Source organism: Mobula birostris, chromosome 1 (assembly GCF_030028105.1).
Source record: "Mobula birostris isolate sMobBir1 chromosome 1, sMobBir1.hap1, whole genome shotgun sequence".
In the NCBI taxonomy this organism is placed as follows: domain Eukaryota; kingdom Metazoa; phylum Chordata; class Chondrichthyes; order Myliobatiformes; family Myliobatidae; genus Mobula; species Mobula birostris.
Window position 1 is genome coordinate 89,376,038 of NC_092370.1, and position 24,580 is coordinate 89,400,617.

Sequence of the window (24,580 nt, forward strand, 5' to 3'; positions counted from 1 at the left end):
GATGATAGACCATAAGTAGTCATAGTCATAGTCCTAGTCAATTTCCAGTTTCCCCCAGGATCAATAAAGTATGACTATGACTATGACTATGACTAGGGAGTTTGAGGAAGAATAGGCAGATGATAGACCATAAGACTATAAGACACAGGAGCAGAATTAGGCCATCGGGCCCATTGAGTCTGCTCTGCCATTCAATCATGGCTGATCCTATTTTCTTCTCCTCCTCAACTCCAGTTCCCAGCCTTCTCCCTGTAACCTTTTATGCCTTGTCCAGTCAAGAACCTCATAAGATCATAAGACATAGGAACAGAATTAAGCAATATGGCCCATCGAGAGGGCATCTGGCCCATCGATAAGGCAAAGATGTACTCAGCTTGATGGTTTGTGATGTGTCTATTTTAATGCAAGGAGGATCATAAACAAGGCGTGAATGGAAATGTGGAACTATGATGTTATGGCCATTACAGAGACTTGGATGTCTCAGGGACAGGAATGGCTGCTGAGTGTGCCAGGCTTTACATGTTTCAAAAAGGACAGGGAGGGAGGCAAAAGAGGTGGGGGCATGGCAATGCTAATTAGGCATAGTGTCACAGCTGCAGAGAAGGAGGAGGTCAAGGAGCGATTGTCAACTGAGTCAGTGTGGGTGGAAGTCAGAAACAGGAAGGGGGCAATAACTCTACTAGGTATTTTATAGACTCCCCAATAGTAACAGGGACATTGAAGAGCAGATAGGGAGGCAGGTTCTAGAACAGTGCAATAATAATAGGGTTATTGTGATGGGAGATTATAACTTTCCTAATATTGACTGGCATCTCCTTAGAGCAAGGGGTTTAGTTGGGGTGGAGTTTATTAGGTGTGTTCAGGAAGGTTTTCTGATGCAATATGTAGATAAGCCAAGTAGAGGAGAGGCTGCACTTGATCTGGTATTGGGAAATGAACCTGGTCAGGTGTCAGATCTCTCAGTGGGAGAGCATTTTGGAGGTAGTGATCACAACTCTACCTCCTTTACCATAGCACTAGAGAGGGATAGGAGCAGACAATTTGGGAAAACATTTATTGGGGTAGGAGAAAATATGATGCCATTAGGCAGGAACTTGGGAACAGATGTTTTCAAGGAAATGCACAGCAGAAATGTGGCAAATGTTTAGGGAACATTTGCATGGCATTCTGCATAGGCATGTTCCATTGAGGCAGGAGAAGGATGGTAGAGTTGAAGAACCATGGAAAACCGAGTTAAGAAGAAAAGTTTACGAAAGGTTCAAGAAACTAGGTACTGATAGGGTTCTAGAAAATTGCAAGTTTGCCAGGAAGGAGCTTAAGAATGAAATTAAGAGAGCTAGAAGGGGCCATGATAGGCCTTGGTGAGCAGGATTAAGGAAAACCCCAAGGCATTCTACAAGCATGTGAAGAGCAGGAGGATGAGCCATGTGAGAATAGGACCAACCAGGTGCAATAGTGGAAACGTGTGCATGGAGTCGGAGGAAGTAGCAGAGGTACTAAATGAATACTTTGCTTCAGTATTCACCAGGGAAAATGACCTTGACCATTGCGGGGATGACTTATAGTGGACTGAAACACTTGAGCATATACACATTAAGAAAGAGGATGTGCTGGAGCTTTTGAAAACCATTAAGTTAGATAAGACGTCAGGACCAGATGAGGTATATCCCAAGCTACTGTGCGAAGTGAGGGAGAAGATTTCTGAGCCTCTGGCAATGATCTTTGCATCATCAATAGGGGCAGGAGAAATACCGGAGGATTGGAAGGTTCCAAATGTTGTTCCCATGCTCAAGAAAGGGAGTAGAAATAACCCAGGAGATTATAGACCAGTGAATCTGACTTCAGTGGTGGGCAAGTTGTTGGAGAAGATCCTGAGAAGCAGGATTTATGAGCATTTGGAGAGACATAATCTGATTAGGCATAGTCAGCATGGCTTTGTCAAGGGCAGGTCATGCCTTACAAGCCTGATTGAATTCTTTGAAGATGTAACAAAACACATTGATGAAGGTAGAGCAAACAACAGGAATTCTGCAGATGCTGGAAATTCAAGCAACACACATAAAAGTTGCTGGTGAACGCAGCAGGCCAGGCAGCATCTCTAGGAAGAGGTGCAGTCGACGTTTCAGGCCGAGACCCTTCATCAGGACTAACTGAAGGAAGAGTGAGTAAGGGATTTGAAAGTTGGAGGGGGAGGGGGAGATCCAAAATGATAGGAGAAGACAGGAAGGGGAGGGATGGAGCCAAGAGCTGGACAGGTGATAGGCAAAAGGGATACGAGAGGATCATGGGTCAGGAGGTCCGGGAAGAAAGACAAGGTGGGGGGGACCCAGAGGATGGGCAAGGGGTATATTCAGAGGGACAGAGGGAGAAAAAGGAGAGTGAGAGGAAGAATGTGTGTATAAAAATAAGTAACAGATGGGGTATGAGGGGGAGGTGGGGCATTAGCGGAAGTTAGAGAAGTCGATGTTCATGCCATCAGGTTGGAGGCTACCCAGACGGAATATAAGGTGTTGTTCCTCCAACCTGAGTGTGGCTTCATCTTTACAGTAGAGGAGGCCGTGGATGGACATGTCAGAATGGGAGTGGGATGTGGAATTAAAATGTGTGGCCACTGGGAGATCCTGCTTTCTCTGGCAGACAGAGCGTAGGTGTTCAGCAAAGTGGTCTCCCAGTCTGCGTCGGGTCTCGCCAATATATAAAAGGCCACATCGGGAGCACTGGACGCAGTATATCACCCCAGCTGACTCGCAGGTGAAGTGTTGCCTCACCTGGAAGGACTGTTTGGGGCCCTGAATGGTGGTAAGGGAGGAAGTGTAAGGGCATGTGTAGCACTTGTTCCGCTTACACGGATAAGTGCCAGGAGGGAGATCAGTGGTAGAGCAGTGGATATAGTGTATATGGATGCCAGTAAGGCATTTGATAAGGTTCCCCATGCAAGGCTCATTCAGAAGATAAGGAGACATGGGATCTAAGGAGACCTTGCTTTGTAGATCCAGAATTGGCTTGCCCACAGAAGGCAAAAGGTTGTTGTAGATGGTTCATATTCTGCATGGAGTTCGGTGACCAGTGGTGTACCTCAGAGATCTGTTCTGGGACCTCTGCTCTTTGTGATTTTTATAAAGGATCTAGATGAAGAAGTTGAAGTGTGGGTTAGTAAGTTTGCCTAGGACACAAAATTGGGGGCGTTGTGGATAGTCAGGAGGGTTACAGTGGGACATCGATAGAATGCAGAACTGGGCTGATAAGTGGCAGATGGACTTCAACACAGATAAGTGTGAAGTGGTTTATTTTGAAAGGTCAAATTTGAAAACAGAATATAATATTAATGCTAAGACTCTTGGCAGTCTAGAGGATCTGCGGGATCTTGGGGTCCGTGTCCATAGGACATTCAAAGCTGCTGCACAGGTTGACCGTGTTGTTAAGAAGGTGTATGATGTGTTAGCATTCATCAACCATGGGACTGAGTTCAAGAGCAGAGAGATAATGTTACAGCTATCTAAGACCTTGGTTAGACCCCATCTAGAGTATTGTGTTCATTTCTGGTCACCTCACAACAGGAAGGATGTGGATACGATAGAGAGAGTGCAGAGGAGATTTACCAGGATGTTGCCGGATTGGAAAGCATGTCTTATGAGAATTAGTTGAGTGAACTTGATCTTTTCTCCTTGGAGGATGAGAGCTGACCTGATAGAAGTGTATAAGATGATGAGAGGCATTGATCGTGTGGATAGCCAAAGGCTTTTTCCCAGGGCTGAAATGGTTAACACGAGGGGGCATAGTTTTAAGGTGCTTGGAAATAGATACAGATGGGATGTCAGGGGTAAGTTTTTCACACAGAGAATGGTGGGTGCAGGGGCTGTGCACCCAGCTGTGGTGGAAGCAGATACAATAGGGTCTTTTAAGAGACTCTTAGATTTTCTCAGTGGATGAAAGTATTTTTATTGGCTTAAATAACATCAGTAGGGTTAACTCTAAATGTACAACATGGACCCTGATGTTTATGAAACTGACCAGAGAAACAGATGAGCTTGAGCATTGGTTCAGGTGAATAATTAGTCCAGTTATTTAACCTGGGTATTGCTGAGAAACTATGGAGATCATCAATGCGGGAAGAACAATCAGCATCTAAGTTAGCCAGAGCTTCTGATTAGGTTGGGCTAAGGCTGAAACATTACTACTCCTTATTTGGGACACTTTTTGTAGTACCAACAATCTACGTCCATTATTTATCCAGATGTGGAAGCTGCAGTGCTTTTCTGCACCTACAACAGTCTTAGTCAACAGCAGAAAAATAAATGTAATTTATTACAGGGTACCCTCCAAGAGTCATTGGCACCATAAACACAAATATATTTCAAAAATGCTTGGTCAGGAAGGAAATGAAGTGGAACGTTTACCAAAGAACAAACATATCATGAGAGCAGAGCCAGAAGTAACACTGGTTTCTAGAGCTAGTGGGGTTTCAGTTGACCAATTTACCTGTCCTCAGCACTGAAAGAGGTTCAATGCACACACATTACTATAATAAGCAAATACTACACAAGGGTGAGAGGCAAATAGGAAATGAAATTTAAAGGCAAGTGAAAATGTTTTAATCTGCAGTCAAAAGAGAATCTGTAATCACTCACTGTGGCTATAGTTTTGTTTTATTTTGTGGTATAAAATTAAATGAAACAGCACCATTTGCTTTGAGATTTGTAGATGCACTATGCTAAGAGTTTGTTCAAGCTTATTTTGTGTTAGACATCATTAATAAATCTACCAATTCCCATGGCTATCTTGACTATATCTCTTCCCACCATGTCTCATGTAAAAATGCTACTTCCTTTTCTCAGTTCCTTCATCTTTGCCATATCTGTTCCCAGGATGTTGTTTTCCTTTCCTGGACATCAGAGATGCCCTCCTACTTCAACGAATGGGGTTTCCCTTTCTCCACCACTGATGTCGTCCTCACCCGCATCTCCTCCATTTCTTGAAAACCTACACTCACCCCATCTTCCAGATGAGGCAACGCTTCAGCTGCAAATCTACTGGAGTCATCTACTGTTTCCAATAGTCCTGATGCAGCCACCTCTACATTGGAGAGACCCATCATAATTCGGGGGACTGCTTCATTGAGCGCCTCCACTCCATCCGGTTGCCAAACATTTTAATTCACATTCCCATTCCCGTTCTGACATGTCAGTCCATGGCCTCCTCTTGTGCTACAATGAGGCCACCCTCAGGATGGAGGAGCAACACCTCATATTCTATCTGTGCAGCCTCCAACCTGACGCCAAGAATATCGATTTCTTGTTCCAGTAAAAACATTTCCCTCCCCCTCCCCTCTTCTTCTGTTCCCCACTCTGGCCTCTCACCATTTCTCACCCGCCTATCACCTCCCCCTGGATCCCACCTTCTTCCCTTTCTCCTACAGTCATTTACTTTTACCTTTCCTACCCACCTGGCTTCACCTATCACTTTCTAGCTATCCTCCTTCACCACTTCACACCATTTTATTCTGTCACCTTCCTCCTTCCTTTTCAGTCCTGAAGAAGGGTCTTGGACTGAAACGTCAACTGTTTATTCATTTCCTTAGACGCTGCCTGAGCTGCTGGGTTCTGCCAGCATCGGCAGAATTTCTCATGTTTCTTATTTTCATTGCTTGCATGCAATTTTAGATCTGGTGTTTGCATTTGTCATTGTTTGAGCATAATCCTGCCTGCAAGGTTTGGCTCTAGCTGTGATAAAAATATATGTAAGCAGATGTTCCCAAGATTGAGAACAATGTTTTCTTTGTGAGGGCAAAATGAACTGCTCAGTATTTTTGATAAATATTGCTCTAAAGCAATGGAGATTTGTAGAATGCCTACGAGATGGCTTTTTGGAGCAGCTTGTGGTTGACCCCACTAGGGGAAAGGCAATTCTGGATTGGCTGTTGTGTAATGAACCAGATTTGATTAGGGAGCGTTAGGTAATGGAAACTTTGGGAGTAAGTGATCATAATATGATAGAATTCGCCCTGCAGTTAAGAGAGACAAGATAAAGTCAGATGTAACTGTATTACAGTGGTGTAAAGAGAATTACAGAGGCATGAGATCGGAGCTGGCCAAAGTTTATTGGAAGGGGACAGCAGAACAGCAATGGCTGGAGTTTTGGGAGACAATTCGGAAGGCACAGGATAGATACATCCCAAAGATGAAGGAGTATTCTAAAGGGAGAATGATGCAACCATGTATGACAAGCAAAGTCAAAGGCAGAATGAAAGGAAAAGAGAGAGCATATAATATAGCAAAAATTTGTGGGAAAATAGAGAATTGGGAAGCTTTTAAAAGCCAACAGCAAGCAACTAAAGTACCATAAGGAGAAAAATGATGAAATATAAAGTTAAGCACAGCAAAAATATCAAAGAGGATACCAAACATTTTTTTCAGATACAATATATAAAGAGTAAAAGAGAGGCAAGAATGTATATTGGATCAGTGGAACTGAAGAAGTAGTAATCAGGGATAAAGTTAGGCAGACGAACTTAATAAATATTTTGTGCCAGTCTTCACTGTGGAAGACACCAGCCGTATGCCAGAAATTCAAGAGTGTCAGGGGTCAGAAGTGAGTGTATTTGTTAGTACGAAGGAGAAGGTACTTGGAAAACTGAAAGGTCTGAAGGTAGATAAGTCCCCTGGACCAGATGGATTTCACCCCAATTTTCTGAAAGTAGTAGCTGAAGAGATTGTGGAGGCATTAGTAGTGATCTTTCAAGAATCACTAGATTCTGGCTGAGACCCTTCATCAGGACTCCAGACCAACCATGTATTGCAACTTGGCATGGCAACTGCACTGTTCATGATCTCAGGAAACTACTGTAACACGCTGGAAGGTTTCATTGCTAATGTTATGGCTTCTCTGTAATGTTCCACTGCGGAGGTAATGGTTTCTCTGTAGCAGCAATATCTGGGTTATGACTAGAGATAATGGGCCATGCTAGCCAATGAGTGGGATGTTGTTCTTTCTTGTGTGTCTTGTGTGTGGGAGCCGGGAATTCACAGTCTTTTGCTGGGGAGAGATGAGGAGAGATGACAGGAATGGAGAAAGTTGGTAGACCTTGGACGGAGTGGACTTGGAGCGAGGGTCCAAGATCAACGGCAATCGGAGGAGGTCGATGGTGGATGAACGGCCCTATCAGCGAGCTCCAACATTGTGCATTAGACTATTTCATGAGAATGGGCCCTTTTTCTTTTTTTGTTTCTTTACTAACCATATACTCAAATTAAGAATTATAAAGCTCAGTCGTTTAATCACATATTATGTACTGTTTGTTATTTTGTAATGCTGATTTGTGACAGGGAACATATCACACAGCATCCACCCAAACAAGATTTCTTAAGTTTGGCCGGACCGGGGAGGCTGTCATCCCCTATATTAAGCTGTTAACCGAAGCAAGAGTAACACTAAATATAACAATTTTTAATGCATATTGATCAAGATTTCCAGCATCTGATGAATTGCCTGTATTTTGACTAATGGAAATTTACTCCTATAAAATTCACAAATTATTGCCAAAACTTTTGATACACTAAATAAGTATATGCTCTTATAGATTTAATCTGAGAAAAATACACACAAAATGCAAAAGAATTGATCAATTTTGTCATATTTTCATTAAGGGCTTATGTTCCTGAAAATTGGTTTTCTAGGAATGCGAACTCTTCAATAATGTGGGGTGTGGTGTATAAATAAATACTTGATGAAAATAATACAAAAAAGGATGCAATATAGTTCTGATCTGGAATGCACTATCAGAAAGGATGGTGGAAGCAGATTCAATGGCAGTTTACAAAAGATTGCAGGGAGTACAAGTGCAAAGCAGACAGATTTGGAGGGTCATTATGCAGAATAATTGGACTACCCACACAAAATGCTAGAGGAATTCATAAAATCAGACAGAACATATGGAGGTAAAAAAACAGTCAATATTTTGTCCCAAAATTCTTTATCAGTGTTGTGTATTTAATATTTTAGTAATAGTTGAGTAATATTATAAATATATTGTTTGATTGAGCATTCTTATTATTTTAAATAATTCACTATGGTGTATATGTTAAAACATGTAAATGGCATATGTCATCATGACACCATGTCATATGTGCATGCCTCACAATGTAAAAGTGCAACTAAGACAGCCATTTCCAGATCCATGATTCTCTTCAATTAGTTTTATACTTTGGAGTTACAAAACATAACACCAGTGACAATGTATTTTAAAAATGAACCCAAGACAACTACCAACCTGCTGAAACACAGCAAGACATTCAAATGAAAAAGAAGCAGCGCAGCACATGCCTCTTGGGAAGGGAGAAAGAGATGGCAGTCGAATTTTTAAAAAAGCAGCAAACAGATGAGTTCATGGATTCATAAACAGTAAGGACAAGGTGGTGATAATCATAAATAAAAAAGCAGAAATAGCTGCCTGCATCAGAAAGATAGGCACTTTTGACTGCACAACAGATAACTGGCTCATGTACACTGAGTGAATTGAATAGTATTTTGAAGCCAATGAAATACAAGTGTCAGTTTATCTGAGTGCATTTAAACGCATACAGTTGGCTTAGAAGGTTGACTGTTCTAACGAAACCAGCCAAAATGAGTTTTGCTGATAGCATGAAAGTAATGCAGGAACATTTAGAAATGAAACCATTGTTGATTGCAGAATGCTTTAGGTTTTATAAGCAGATTTGGGTTTCAAAGGAAAGGGAGTCCATTTCAGCATTTGTGGCTGAATGAAAGAGATAGTCTGAGAATTATCAGTTCAGTGATAGACTTAATGATGCACTGAGAGATCATTTAGTTTGTGGAAGCTTACAGGAAAGCATTCAAAAACTACTCCTAACTGAACCACAACTCACATTTAAACAACAGTTGAAATAGACATATCAATGGAAACAACAGAAAGAGATGCAGTTGAGCTGCAGTCAGGAATGAAAGTGAGCATGAACAAAATTGCAACATCTAAACAGAAGCCCACCTGGCTAAAGAAATTGTGTTACCATTGTGGCAGGGGTTCACATATACTAGACCAAAGCAGATTTAAAGGTGAAATTTGCAGAAACTACAACAAAGTAGGAAATATACAAAGAGTGCGTCAGGCAGTCAAAAATAAATGGTCTGCACAAGGAAGAGAAAAAGCTAAAAAATGGAGATGCATTTTCAGAAACAGCACTAATCTGCATGCTGTTGAAATAACAATGTGAAAATGAACAATAGACGACCAATATGGCTTACACCAGAAGTGAATGGGAAATGAAATAAAAGGAATTGGACACTAGCTTGGCTGTTTCAATCATCCCACAAAATGAGTTTGAATGGCATTTCAAAGATACTGAACTGAAGCCGGCAAATACCCAACAAAAAACTTGTACTGGAGAAAAGATAACTCCTGTGGGAATGACAATCACAACAGTGAAATACAACAACCAACAAGCCATATTGGGCTTGTATGTGGAAAAAATCAGAGGGCCAGCAATGTGGGGATGCGAGTGACTGAGAATACTACAACTTGACTGGAGATTGATCCAAAATTTGCACTTCACATCCCCTGCAATAGTCACCTGAAAGCCAATTAGTAAGGAACTGAATGATTCCACAACAATGTTCATGGAGGTCAGTGGAAAACTCAACCATATCAAGAGTAGTGTTAAATGAAAATACCATATCCATGTTTTAGTAAGCCCATCCTTGATAAAGTAACCACTGGGCTAGATCACATGGACACTGAAGGAATTCTTTTCAAGGTTGAGTAGAGCCCAAGGGCAATCCCAGTGGTACCAGTACCCAAGAAGAATGAGTCTGTCAGGATCTGTGATGATATTAAGGTCACCATTTAGCCAGTACTGAAATAGATCAATATGCTCTTTCCAGGATAGAAGATATCTTTGCATACCTTTCTGGAAGAGAGCACTTCAGCAAAGTGGACTTAGCTGAGGCCTATCTACAGATGGAGGTGGAAGAAGAGTCCAAAATGTTTACCACCATAAACGCTCAAAGAGTTTATCACTCTAATAGGCTTATTTTTGGAGTGACATCTGCACCTTCATTCTGTCAGAAAGCTGTGGACCAGGTACTGCAAGGCTGTCCAGGTACTCAGTGTTACCTGGATGACATCATTGTTTCTACTAATGATGATAAAGAACATCTCCAAAATCTCAAGACAGTGTTAAAAAGATTAGAAGCTTTTGGGCTCAGAGCACAACACAAGAAGTGTGAATTCTTTAAACCAAGCATCACTTACTGTGGTCACACCATTGATGCACAAGATTTGTACAAGTGTGCTGAGAAAATTCGAGCAGTGGTGGATGTCCCAAGGCCAAAGGATGTGTCACAGTTGTTGTCTGTTTTGAGATTTGTCAATTACTGTAACAGGTTTCTGCCAAACTTGGCTATTATGTTTCACCCCTTGAACTCATTACTACAGATCAGGAAGAAGCCGTGTGAGATGGCTTTCCAAAAGACAAAAGAAATGGTGACATCAGACACTGTACTCAGATATTAACATCCATATCATCCAGTGAAGCTTGCCTGTGACACCTTGTCTTATGGTATAGGTGCTGTCATGTCACATAGTATGAGTGATGGAACTTGCCATCACCCTTGCACTATGTTTCCTTAGCGATGCAGTGAAAAATTAAGCACAGATCAACAGAGAGGTCTTGAGTCTGGTTTGGGGTGTAAAACATTTCAACCAGTACTTGTATGGGAGAGTTCATCAACCACTAGTGTCCATTTTCAATCCACAGAAGCGTTGAGGGCAGAAAACTTTTTCAAGGCACAGATATTGAGTTGGAATTTATAGCTGAGCAGGAAAGAGTGTTGTGTATTTTATATTTCAGTAATAGCTGAGTAATATTTGGTTTTTTAAGGTTTTTATTGCTGGGGTGTTATAATGGGAACAAGCTCCAACTACCTACTAAATGCTCCCAATGGCGTGTGCCTCAAATAGCCTCTGACAACCAAGTCCACCTCCTGGTCTTCACATGTGGCTTAGCTACTAAGCCCAGTGGAACCACTTCTACTGACAGGAGAAGGGGCAAACCCAGGTTACTGATTCCTTAATGCCAATCACTTCAGGTGGATGGGGCTCGTCAGCCATGGTTGGCAGCTCTTCTAGGAGAAGGAAAACTCTGATCTCAAACCTCCACTGTCTTGTGGCTGTACCTACTCATGGGGAAGATGTCAGAGGTAAATACCAAGGGAAAAAAAGCCATAGCTGGAGTGCCTAAGGCAGTCCTACGTTAAGGTCAATTCTGACTGGTAAATCCTGCAACACTGCTGGTGCCAACTGTATCGGTCTTTGCCATTTCTTTGGGTTCACCAGAGGGGGAGCTTGCTACAGGGGCAACAGCTTACACTCTATATTGTACTGCCCAGGCCTTGCATATCTAGACAGCTAGAACACAACATCCATAGTCGATCCTGACCAACAGAGGCCTCTTAGATTTGAGTAATATTGTAAATATATTGTTTGATTAAGCATTCTTGTTCATTTAAATAATTGATCATGAGTTGTAAAAGTACCGTATGTAGAAGTACGTGAATACATCATCACACCACCACATCATACATACGTAACTCGGTTAAAGTAAAAACAAAACCAAGGCACACATTCCCAGCTTCATATTTCCTTTTAATTAGTTTTATGCTTTGGAGTTACAATTAATATTTATGATCTTATTTTAATTATCAGCTTCAGTAGCTTAAACATGATATATTGCCTTACCTCAGTGAACCTCAGCTGATTCAAATCTCCTCTTTTTCTTCAGTAGTCCCTTGAGATCGAAGATGACCTCCTTTCACATTGGGTTCAAGGTTCTAAGGTGACTGATGTGACTATTATGGGGAACTGCAGACTATTCCACAGATGGGGTAACAGTTTCCTAACAGATAGTTTGTGGGTGGGTCAATAGTTTGTGAGATTGTGCACTCAATTCACCATTTAGACAGGGATTCCAATAATTCTGAATGCTATCCCAAATGCGAGTTTTCCAAGAACTCTGATAAATCATAGATCAGAAATTCTCAGGAGTAGGCAGAGAGGTTGCACTTCACCAAAGAGGCTTTGAGCAGATTCTTAACAATGTGGTCTTCCCAACAGAGCCAGTTGAGTGTAATAAGACCACACTGTTGGGTATGTTGGTCTGGGAGAGGACACTGACATTGATTCACTGATCCTTCAGTGAGTTTGAACATCCACTGACTGAATTCTAACTGATACTCTTTCCCTCAGCTGCCTGTGCTCATTAAAACTTCATAATGCTCCAAATTTAAATTCTCATTCTTTTGTTCAACCAACTCCATGACCACATCCACCTCCTCTATTGAAACCATTCTTACCAGCAATCATTGGAAATCGAACATTCTTCCCAATTTGGTCTCTTTTCCGTTCCCCACTTTCTTCATCCTGGAAACCAAATCTTCGGAATGATTGCACTTAAACACTAGAATTCCTTTCCTGGCATTTATCCCCTGAACAACTCTTTTGTTTCCTTTATGACACATCTTAAAATACATCTATGGGTCCTACCAAACGTTTCTATTCTGTGGCTATTTATGCTTCCTTCAGCACCCTGGCATATTTTGCTATGTTAAAAAAGAAGGCAATTTGACCTGAAAATTAAAATCAAGGAATGGGAGTGGTCTATGATGTTGACATATCAATGTAACAAAGATGACCGTTTACATGAAAGTTCATGCCTTCAATAAAAGATGTTCTTTTGGTAATTCTACTCTTATTTGCTTATGCAATCAGCAATACAGCTGAGCACACATGCAGACAGGAGGCTGGAAAAATAGAGCAAGGTTATATTAACATTACAAAAATAAACTTATGACAATGGACAAGAAGAAGATATGAGCAGAAGTCAAAGGAAATGTGGTCAGAAGAGAGAACAGTGAAACAAAAATCTAGGCTCAAAAACAAATCGTATGAGTTGGAAGGAGGGATAAGGAAAGGCTGTGAGAGTAAAATGGAATAAGATCATTGAAGGATTTCAAGTATGTTTTGGAAGCAAGCAGTCAGTGTTAAACATTATTGATGGAGGTAATAAAGAAAATTTCAAGATACTGTAGATGTTGACAACAAAGTTCTAAGCAAATTAAAGCAAAATGCTGGAAGTATCCTGCAAATCTGGTGATATCAGTGGGGAGGGAAATAGTCAATATTCAAGGCTGATGACTTTTCTGAAAGCTTCATGATGGGCGGGTCTAAAATGCAGATAGAAACTGAGAACAATTTTCTTTAATTCAGTCACTAAGTGGGGATATCATGGGCAAGGCTAAACAACTACTGCACCTAAGACTTCCCTAGCTGTCCTGAGAAAGTCATATGAACTACCTTCTTCTAAAAGGTTCTGCCCCATCTGCAGGAATAAGGGATTGCTTCCTTAAAAGGCCCTTCCATACAACTGTTAGAATGAGTTCAGGATTTCTGAGCCAGGATGATGTAAAACTAAGAGAACCTGCTTATGCTGGTGTTCTTAAACTGCCCTTGTCGTTCTATGTGGAAGGGGCATGCCTTTGCTGACGAAGGAAATTTGGCCAAATTCTGCAGTGAATGAAACACAATGTAACCACAGCATCATGATACCGAGTGTTTCAAACAGACTGCTTTACTTTGGATGATACAAGTGCTGTTGGAGATGATTACGGAAGTGGACAGAATCCCATCACAATCCCAGAGCAGAAATGACTGATATGATAGGGCATAAATATGGAGAAAAGTTTTGGGGGATGTCAGAGGTAAGTTTTTTAATACAGGATTGGTGGGTGTATGGAAAATGCTTCCAGGGGTTGTGGTAGAAGCACATGCATTATAAACATTTAAGAGACACTTAAGGGAAGTATTAGATTGATCTTGGAGTAGGTTAAAAAATTGACACAACATCGTAGGCCAAATAGTCTGTACTGTGCTGTACTGTTTTATGTTCTATATTTGTACATTTTAAGTGGTGAAGAGGTTTTGGGGAACAGGAAATGTCATTTTCTCACTGGACAACCAACATCTTAACCTTACTAAAACATTTGATTCTGTTAACTGAAAGTCTGTGCAGTACCCTCTTCAAATTTGGCTGCATGCTAAATTTGGTCTCTATTTTACATCAGCCACAATCCTTACCAATGCACCATTACTGAATTAATCTCAGCAGCAACAGCAAAGCTGTGACATCATACAGACATATCTTCCAATCTTTCACACTGCAACTGTCCCGTTGAAGTGAAGCTAATCTACAGCTAATGGAAAATAGTTCATTCCACAGCACACAACACCTCCATTCCAGAATGAAGATCAGCCAGAGCTACAGAACGCAGACAACACACGGAGACAGAAGAGACTACAGATGCTGGAATCTGGAGCAGGACACAAATTGCTGGAGCATTTGCAAGGGAAAGGGTCAAAATCCTGCAGCAGAACTGAGAGTGCAGAAAGGTAGTTCTGTAGAAGGGAGGGAAAAAGGAGAGACCGAGGCTGGTAGGTGATTAATGGAACCAGATGAGGGGTAATGATGGGCAGATGGAGAAACATATTAGGGAGGATGAACAAGACTTCCAAACAATACTTCAGTCTTTGGATATTAATGAAAAGGATGACAGAAGGTCAATTTCTCAAAGCCAGCACAAATCCCTCCAGGCACCTGCAGTCCTGTACCCCTCTGTTGACTACCTAGAACAAGTATGTTAAGGTACTAGACAGGGACCATCAATGCTATCTTGGCGAAATCTTCCCAACCCACCAGCAGGATAATTGAACCACTGTTATCATCCCTTCTCAGCTCTAAACACGGCAGGAGATCTAAAGTGATAGGAGACTCAATAGTTCGAAGGACAGACAGGATATTCTGTGGACATGAATGTGACTCCAAGATGGTTCCATGAGTTATTGCTGTGCCCCTTGTTTGTCATATTTATTAATGATCTGGCTGAGAAGATAGATGGCGTATTTAGTAAGCTTACTGATGACACTATAATTGATTGTATAGTAAAGAAGTTTGGCAAGATTACAAGACCTTGATCAACTGGAAAAGTAGGCTGAAAATAGCAGATGGAATATAACTCAGACTTGAGATGTTTCATGTTGATAAGTTAAACTAGGGCAGGACATACACAGTGAATGACAGGGCCATGAGGTGTGGTGTAGAACAGAAAGACCTAGAGGTACAAGTGGGTGGATCCCCTGAAAGTGGTGATAAGGGTAGTAAAGGTGGTGAAGAAAGCACATGGCACGCTTGCCTTTATCATGTGGGGCACTGAGTATCAGAGTTGGGATGTCATGTTACTGTAGTACAAGATGATGGTGAGAACTCTTCTTGAATATTACATGCAGTTGTAGTCACCATACTGTATGAAGAATGTGATTAAGCTAGAGAAGGTGCAATAAATATTCGGTGTAAGCCTTGACTTATAAGGAGAGACTGGATAGTCTGAGAGTGTGGTGGCATGAGTGAGAGTGAAGAGTGACCTTACAGAGGTTAATAAAATCATGAGCTGTAATATGGTCGATTATCACAGTCTTTTTTCCAGAGCAGAGACATCCAAAACTAGAACCTCGAGATTTAAAGTGAGAGAGGAAAGACTGAAAGGGAACTTGAGGGACACATTTTTCACACAGAGGATGACGTATGGAATGAGCTGCCAGAGGAAGTAGCAGAAGCAGGTACAATAACAAGATTTAAAGAGACATTTGGACAGGTTCATAGATAGGAAAGGTTTAGAGGGATAAGGGCTAAACTAAAACTCACTCAGGAAGGCATTTTGGTTGGCATCAATGAGTTGAGCCAAAGGGCCAGTGCCCATGTTAAACCAATCAGCTTAATTTTTTAGCTGTTGACTGAGTGAATCTGCTCCGCTGACTTGTGTACCAATCCAAAAATATTTGTGATAAAAAACAGTTGTTTGTTTCTTTAATTCCTTGGGCACTTAGGGTATTTAAATCAACATTTGCCTTTCTTTTCAAACAAAAGGACAAAAAAAACTGCCAACCTAGATGTTCAAACATTTCTACTGGGTTTGACAAAGGGGATTCTCAAGGGTGGACCTATTTGCAGACTTGGAGATGAACTTGAGCACAAAGACCAGTGAGTCCATTGAACATGTTTTAAAAGCTGAAATACAAAACTGAACAGAGACAAAAGTAGAGAGGGAAGATAGAAATGGAGAGTCAGCTGACTGTTCTGAGGTGGACAGAGTGTAGCCTGTAGACTGAATTGCTCTGCTAGGCAGACATCATTATCCATTGACCTGACATCAGACTCCTGAAATAGATACACTTTTTAATGTTCTGTCAGAAGACAGATGGACTGAGGAAAACACTCAAGCATGTTCCCAAGAAATCCCTGAAAATAAAACTTTTCCCATGGATTCCTGAGAATATCTAATCCATGACTTTGAGTGCATGTCGACAATAAACAGAAGGCCAGTGTAAATGGTGGAAGGAACATGCCACCCCACAAACAGCCTAACCACCAGTCTTATCAACTTCTTCCTTCCCTCATCTCTGGAAGAGTCTGTGGTTCCTCGTTACCTCATTCATCACCTTAGAATCTACAAAACCAGACTAAAAGTAAATCATCCTCAAACCCAAAGGATGGGCTCAGAAAGTCTGAAAATTCTTGGTATTTATAGATTATGAGAGGCCTAGATAGAGTAGATGGCCATTATTTTTTTCCCAGAATCAACATGTCTAATACGAGAGGGCATGCATTTAAAATAGTGGGGGGGAGGGGATTCAAAGGTGATGTGCAGGGCAGGGGGCAGTGGGTACCTGGAATATACTGCCTGGGATGATAGTGGAAGCAAATGCAATAGAGGCATTTAAGAGACTTTAAGATGGGCACATAGAAACATAGAAAACCTACATCACAATACAGGCCCTTCGGCCCACAATGCTGTGCCAAACATGTACTTACTTTAGAAATTACCTAGGGTTACCCATAGCCCTCTATTTTTCTCAGCTCTATGTACCTATCCAGGAGTCTCTTAAAAGACCCTATTGTATCTACCTCCACTGCCGTCACCGGCAGTCCATTCCATGCATTAATCACTCTCTGTGTAAAAAACTTACCCCTGACATCTCCTCTGTACCTCCTTCCAAGCACCTTAAAACTGTGCCCTCTCGTGCTAGCCATTTCAGCCCTGGGAAAATGCCTCTGACTATCCACACGATCAATGCCTCTCATCATCTTATACACCTATATGCAAAATTTGAGGGACAAGGACCTTCTGTAGGAAGAAGAGACTAATTTAGTTAGTCATTCCTATCAATAATTACTAGTATCTCAGTACAGGCCCCACACTAGTGTGTCAAAGGGCCTGTTCCTGTACTGTACAGTTCTATTTTCTATATTAGAGTCATAGAGTCATAGGGTACTACAGCTGAAACAGGCTCTTTGGCCCATCTAGTCCATGCCAGTCTGGTATTCTGACTAGTCTCATCTATTTGCACCAGTGCCGTAGCCCTCCGTACATCTCTCATCCAAACAGCTATGTGAACTTCTCTTAAATGTAACAATTAAACACACATCTTCTTGATCTAGACACATCTCACCCTCTGAGTGAAGTACTTCCCCTTCAGATACCAATTAAATATTTCCCCTAGGGTGAAAGACCTCTAGTTGTAGTCTCACCCAACCTGCGTACATTCTCCCTATCCATGCCCCTCTTAATATTCTATGGTATTTCTATTAGCAATGCCTGAAACTCAGCATGTTTACAATGGATTTTAGTGAACTCTAACAGTGTTAGAAATAAGAACTGAATCTGTCACATTGAACCCTGTCTTCCCTCACAGTTATCAATGTACCAGTCGCTATCTCAGCATGACAAGATTTATTGTTTTGCACTTCATCTTCATTCAGTCACATCAGAGCATAATTATTTATTTATTTGTTTATTGGGGGAGGAGAAGATGGCAGCGCGATGCAGCGCACGCAGCCGCTCCGAATTATATCGTATTTGTGAACTAGGGGCCGTGCACAATCCTGATTTGATGGAGACAGCCATGAGAAGCAGAGAGGAACATCTGGAGAAACTTCTGAAATGCCTGCTTCGCTGCCACTGCTACTCTGCGATCGAGAATCTCCGGAGGGGAAGGCCCTAAATCCTCAGCTTTGCCTATTGCCTGTTGCCTATTGCCTATTGCCGAAGCGCTCAGCAGAGATGGTGCTCGGTGCTCGGTGTCGGACAGCTGGTCAGAGGCTCGAAGTTTTCAGACGAACTCGGAGTCGGACTGTGGTTGGGTGCTTCCAGGGTGCTGCATCGGCAAGTTTGTGGCGCTGGAAGCTCATGGCAGGGAGAGTTTCTCCCTTCAACCGTCTGCATGAGATGATGGGACTTTTGAGAGACTTTGAGACTTTTTACCGTGCCCATGGTCTGTTCTTCTATCAAATTACGGTATTGCTTGCACTGTTGTAACTATATGTTATAATTATGTGGTTTTTGTCAGTTTTTTTAGGCTTGGTTTGTCTTGTGTTTCTGTGATATCATTCTGGAGGAACAAATTGTATCATTTCTTAATGCATGCATTACTAAATGACAATAAAAGAGGACTGCGTGTCCTCATAATCTAATCTGATGTAATCTAATCTAATACGGTGCAGAATAGGCCCTTTTGGCACTCTGAGCCTTGCTACCCAGCAAACATTAATCTAACCCTTGTTTAATCATGGGAAAATATGCAATGACCAATTAACCTGCTGGTACTTCTTTGGACTGTGGGAGGAAACCAGAGCACCCAGAGAAAACCCACACATCCTACAAGGAAGAAGTACAGAACTCTGAACTCCAACACCCCAAACTGTAATAGCATCATGCAAATCACTACATTACCATGGGGCCCCTTGTTTCATGATAGATGGAATGTTCCAATAGTGCTCCCATAGACAATGTTTATATTCAAAGGCATCTCAGTTCAACCTTCCTGCTAATGTCTTCTTTAAAACTGAATTCATTTTTTGTTTTAATACACAGCACTAAAAGGATGAAGATTCATGTTCAGCTGCTGGATTAGCTTAATGGGTTCACAGCCTGTTCTTCAAAGCTCTCCAATGCCTCCGGGATTTGTGGTTGGCTCCACAGGGAGAGATTCTGTCAGTTTCCTCAAAGAAAAACTGTATTGTTTACTCAGATAATTGGTGGGAAACTGGCTGAAGAGGCTTTTGTTTTGTATTTAAAACCAAGATTTTTAAATAGTATTTGAGAATCCATACATTACATCAAATATAGTTTATGTTGCAAGGAACTGGTGAGCAAACCAGGTGGTCTTTATAATTTAGTGGAGCCTCATGTCTTCGGCTTCTTGGCATCTAGCATAAACTAGGCATGTTTCACAGTCATATAAATGGGACCTTCACCCAACCTTGTCCATGCTGGACTTTTACCCATTTACACTAATTACATTTGCCTGCATTAGGGCCATATCCCTTTTCAGCTTTTCTTACTTACGTGTCTGTTTAACTGCCTCTTAGACATACTAGTTGTTATCTGACTCCATCACCTGCTCTGGTAGTAAGTTCCAGAAATCAACCACTGTTAAAAAAAAAACTTACCTCTCAGATCACCTCTAAAAATCCTTCCTCTCACCTTTAAACAATGCCTTCTATTTTTGATGCCCTAATTATGGAGGACATTGAATATCTACCCTATCTATACATCTCATAATCTTATGTACTTTGGTCAGGTCACCCCTCAGCTTCCTTCACTCCAGGGAAGACAAGCCCAGCCTATCCAATTTCTTCCCAGAACCAAAGACTTCCAATCCAGGGAACATCCTGCTGAAACTTATTTATTGCACTCTCCAGCACAATCACATCCTTCCTCTTAGTGTGGTGACCAGAAATACACAAAATACTCCAGATGTGGCGTAACGTTTGTGAATTTGCAATATAATATGTCAACTTTTATAGTCTGTGCCCCAATAAGCATGCAGTGTTCCTATTTCACCGCTCTATTGACCTGTATTGCTACTTTTGGTTTGTTTTTGGTTAACTAATTTTTTAACATTGGTATGTTATTTGCTTACAATGCTGCTTCCACTGGGGGGAACTAGAAAATGCAGAAGAGCTATGCCTCTCTAGTCTTCAACAGTTATTATCCCTTCAATCAAACGGAGAACCCATAAACACCACAGGTTAACAACGCTAGGACCATTTTGATCACTTTTCACGTAAATAAACTTAGTAGTTTTTTGTTTTGACTGTGTTCCTTTTTTGTAAAAATTATGCATAAATTACATTTAATTTATGTTTTCCTTGCAAATACTGCTTATATGATGCAATGTGTCTGTGATGTCTGTAAGTTTTTCATTGCACCTGTATATACACGTGCAAATGACAATAAATTCAACGTTGACTTTGATTTTGACTTCCTGCTGCCCAAACAAAACAATTACTCATTTTCACAAGCTAATTCACATTTGAAATGAGGTGCGCCTCAGAAAAGTAAGATAACCTTCCAACAAAAAGAAATCTCCGATGGCACATATGTTGCGATTTAGTGATGCAGTGAAATATTAACACACTCCTCAGTAATTTCAACCTCTAAATGTTGTTGCAACAAAGAAATAATAAAACTGGAGATGTTGGAAATATGCAACTCTTTACAGAATGCTCTATGGTCTGCGGGGTTATTTTTCCCACAACACCATAAGACACAGGAGCAGAATTCAGCCACGAGGAAATCTGCAGATGCTGGAAATTCAAGCAACACACATCAAAGTTGCTGGTGAACGCAGCAGGCCAGGCAGCATCTCTAGGAAGAGGTACAGTCAACGTTTCAGGCCGAGACCCTTCGTCAGGACTAACTGAAGGAAGAGTTAGTAAGAGATTTGAAAATGGGAGGGGGAGGGGTAGATCCAAAATGATGGGAGAAGACAGGAGGGGGAGGGATGGAGCCAAGAGCTGGACAGGTGATTGGCAAAAGGGATATGAGAGGATCATGGGACAGGAGGCCTAGGGAGAAAGAAAGGGGGAGGGGGGAGCTCCAGAGGATGGAAAATAACAGATGGGGTACGAGGGGGAGGTGGGGCATTAACGGAAGTTAGAGAAGTCAATGTTCATGCCATCAGGTTGGAGGCTGCCCAGATGGAATATAAGGTGTTGTTCCTCCAACCTGAGTGTGGCTTCAACTTTATAGTAGAGGAGGCCGTGGATAGACATGTCAGAATGGGAATGGGGCGTGGAATTAAAATGTGTGGCCACTGGGAGATCCTGCTTTCTCTGGTGGACAGAGCGTAGGTGTTCAGCGAAACAGTCTCCTAGTCTGCGTTGGGTCTTGTCAATATATAAAAGGCCATATCGGGAGCACCGGATGCAGTATATCACCCCAGCCAACTCACAGGTGAAGTGTCGCCTCACCTGGAAGGACTGTCTGGGGCCCTGAATGGTAGTGAGGGAGGAAGTGTAAGGGCACGTGTAGCACTTGTTCGGCTTACAAGGATAAGTACCGGGAGGGAGATCGGTGGGGAGGGATGGGGGGGGGGGAGACGAATGGAGTAAGGAGTCGCGTAGGGAGCGATCCTTGCAGAAGGCGGAGGGGGGACGGAAAGATGTGCTTAGTGGTGGGATCCCGTTGGAGGTGGCGGAAGTTACGGAGAATTATATGTTGGACCCAGAGGCTGGCGGGGTGGTAGGTGAGGACAAGGGGAATCCTGTTCCTAGTGGGGTGGCGGGAGGATGGGGTGAGAGCAGATATGCATGAAATGGGAGAGATGCATTTGAGAGCAGAGTTGATTGTGGAGGAAGGGAAGCCCCTTTCTTTAAAAAAGGAGGACATCTCCCTCGTCCTAGAATGAAAAGCCTCATCCTGAGAGCAGATGCGGTGGAGACGGAGGAATTGCGAGAAGGGGATGGCATTTTTGCAAGAGACAGGGTGAGAAGAGGAATAGTCCAGATAGCTGTGAGAGTTAGTAGGCTTATACTCTCTGCTCTCAAATGCATCTCTCCCATTTCACGCACATCTGCTCTCACCCTTTTGCCAATCAACTGTCCAGCTCTTGGCTCTATCCCTCCCCCTCCTGTCTTCTCCTATCATTTTGGATCTCCCCCTCCCCTTCCAACTTTCAAATCCCTTACTCACTCTTCCTTCAGTTAGTCCTGATGAAGGGCCTCGGCCTGAAACGTCGACTGTACCTCTTCCTAGAGATGCTGCCTGGCCTGCTGCATTCAGCAGCAACTTTTATGTGAGCAGAATTCAGCCATTCGGCCCATCAAATGTGCCCTGCCAGCTGATCATGGCTGATCCATTTCCCTCTCAACCCCTTTTGGCTCTTGATAAGCCAAAACCAAAGTATCAAGGAATTCTAACCTCTAGTTCAACCTCTTGCACTATCTCGCAACATGTGACCATAACAAACTAATTCAATATAAATGAAGTACCTACAGGTTGCTGGCAGTGATGGTACAGCCATGTCAGAAGAGAGAAATGATCTCTGTGGCAAGGATCCATTAATACACTTATTAGCAAGTAGACTGTCAAACTGAAACTTCTATAGGCACAAAGCTCCACCAGGCACACTTTCAATCCTTTAGGCATTAAAAAGAATCATTTACAAATAACTAACTCCAATATATTCCAAAGCCGATGACTCTGTACACTGAAGATATTTCTACCTTGTAGAAAAAAAGTTAACTGTTTCATTAGAAATACCCTCAGCCATGATAAAGGAATTAAGCTTCTCGTAACAATACAGTTAGTATTTCAGATGATCATTCATCTACCTCCAGAGATCTCCCTGGCCTTCTGATATATGCCCCAGGTTCAAACATCTGCAATCTTACGTGTCTCAGATGCACTCTTTTTCTTTCCTGACTCCATTTTTCCTATTTCTGACTTCCTGGTTTCATATCCCTTTTAATCTCTGTTTAGTTTGGCTTTCAGTGGAAGCAAGGCCATATTTGTTTCATTTCACAGAAAGAATATATTCCTCATAAAAATTAGAAGGATGTGATTTTATTGTCTCAAGCTAACCATCATCCCTTTAGACCAATTTTGGAACCACTGAGGCAAGTAGGAGAAAGGGAAGCCCCACTGCATTCAAATTGAATTTATGTTTAAGAAGTTTGTTCATTTTGTACCACCTTATGTGGCATATGTGATCATGGCCTTTCCATGACCATGATAGTTCCTGGCAAATTTTTCTACAGTAGTGGTTTGCCATTGCTTTCTTCTGGGCAGTGTTTTCACAAGAGGGGTGACCCGAGCCATTATCAACACTCTTCAGAGATTGTCTGCCTGGCGTCAGCGGTTGCGATATGCATCAGCTGCTCATATGACCCATTCACCACTTGCTGCTATGGCTTCACGTGACTCTGATCAGGGGGCTAAGAAAATGCTACACCTCTCTCAAGAAAAAATTGCAGGTGACCAGAGGGAGGGAGCGTCTTACACCTCCTCTGCTAGAGATCCAGAGATGTATCTCCACCCTGCCACCTTTATTAAGAGGTAGAAGGATGAATCTATAAACCTGGATAAGTCACAAACATGCAAAATACTTAAAACGCACACTAGGTTAACAAGGAGCTGAACACAAATGATTAATGGAGACACAAGGGATTGCAGATACTGGAATCTTGGGCAAAATTGAAGAAAAAAATTAATGATTGACTACCTCAACAGAACAATGTTTTCTCATCAGATGAAATATTAAATTGGATGAAAATATCAATGGGTAATTTATTAAAAGAGCACAGGCTCCTGCAAAAAGGTAAGTATGATAGCAGGAAATACTAGATGATCAATCTACATGCTTTTGATTTTTTCAGAAGTATTTTTGTGGCGATACCTGGGATTGATTGTCTATTTCCCTCCATATATGCTGCCTGACCCGCTGAGTTCCTCTAACATTTTGTGCTTTGAATATCATATTACATACCTTTCATCTGCTTTCACGACACTAGAATATGGTTTCAAAAGTTCCTTATTCCAAATTTATGAGAACCTGGAAGATAAAGTGAAAAAGCTTAAAATACTCAGCAGGTCAGTTAGCATCTGTAAACAGAGAAACAGAGTTAATATTTCAGGTTATTGATCTTTAATTGAAAAAAAGAGAAAAAACCTCACATGCCAGGGTCTCTGATCTTTAGCCTTCTACACGGTTCTAATAAAGTCTTCCAATGGGACACATTACAGGCTTCTGAATAATTTCACATTGTGATTTCGATTTTTTTCTTCAAAACCTCTTCTTGACCTATCTTTTGTTTCCCTACTTGTCTCCTTGTCACCACTGCTTTGCTCAATCATTCATCCCTTTGGCCATTTAATCTTTCTTTTCTTCCCTCATTACTTCTATGGTGAAAAGTTCAGTTATTGTCCACTGTAACTTGTTTATGCTAAACCTCAGGAAGACTATCTTGATTCAAAGTGAATACAATATAGATTTGCAAGAGTGATACTGAGACCAAAATGATTAAAACAATAAACAGATTGAAGATGAACATCTGTTTCTTTTTGAATGTATAAGATTAAGGACTGATTTAATTTCCCTGTTGACCCTTGCCAAGTTTTATAGATGCATCCGGATGCATCACAGCTTGGTATGATAAGCTAAAGCCTGAAGAACAAC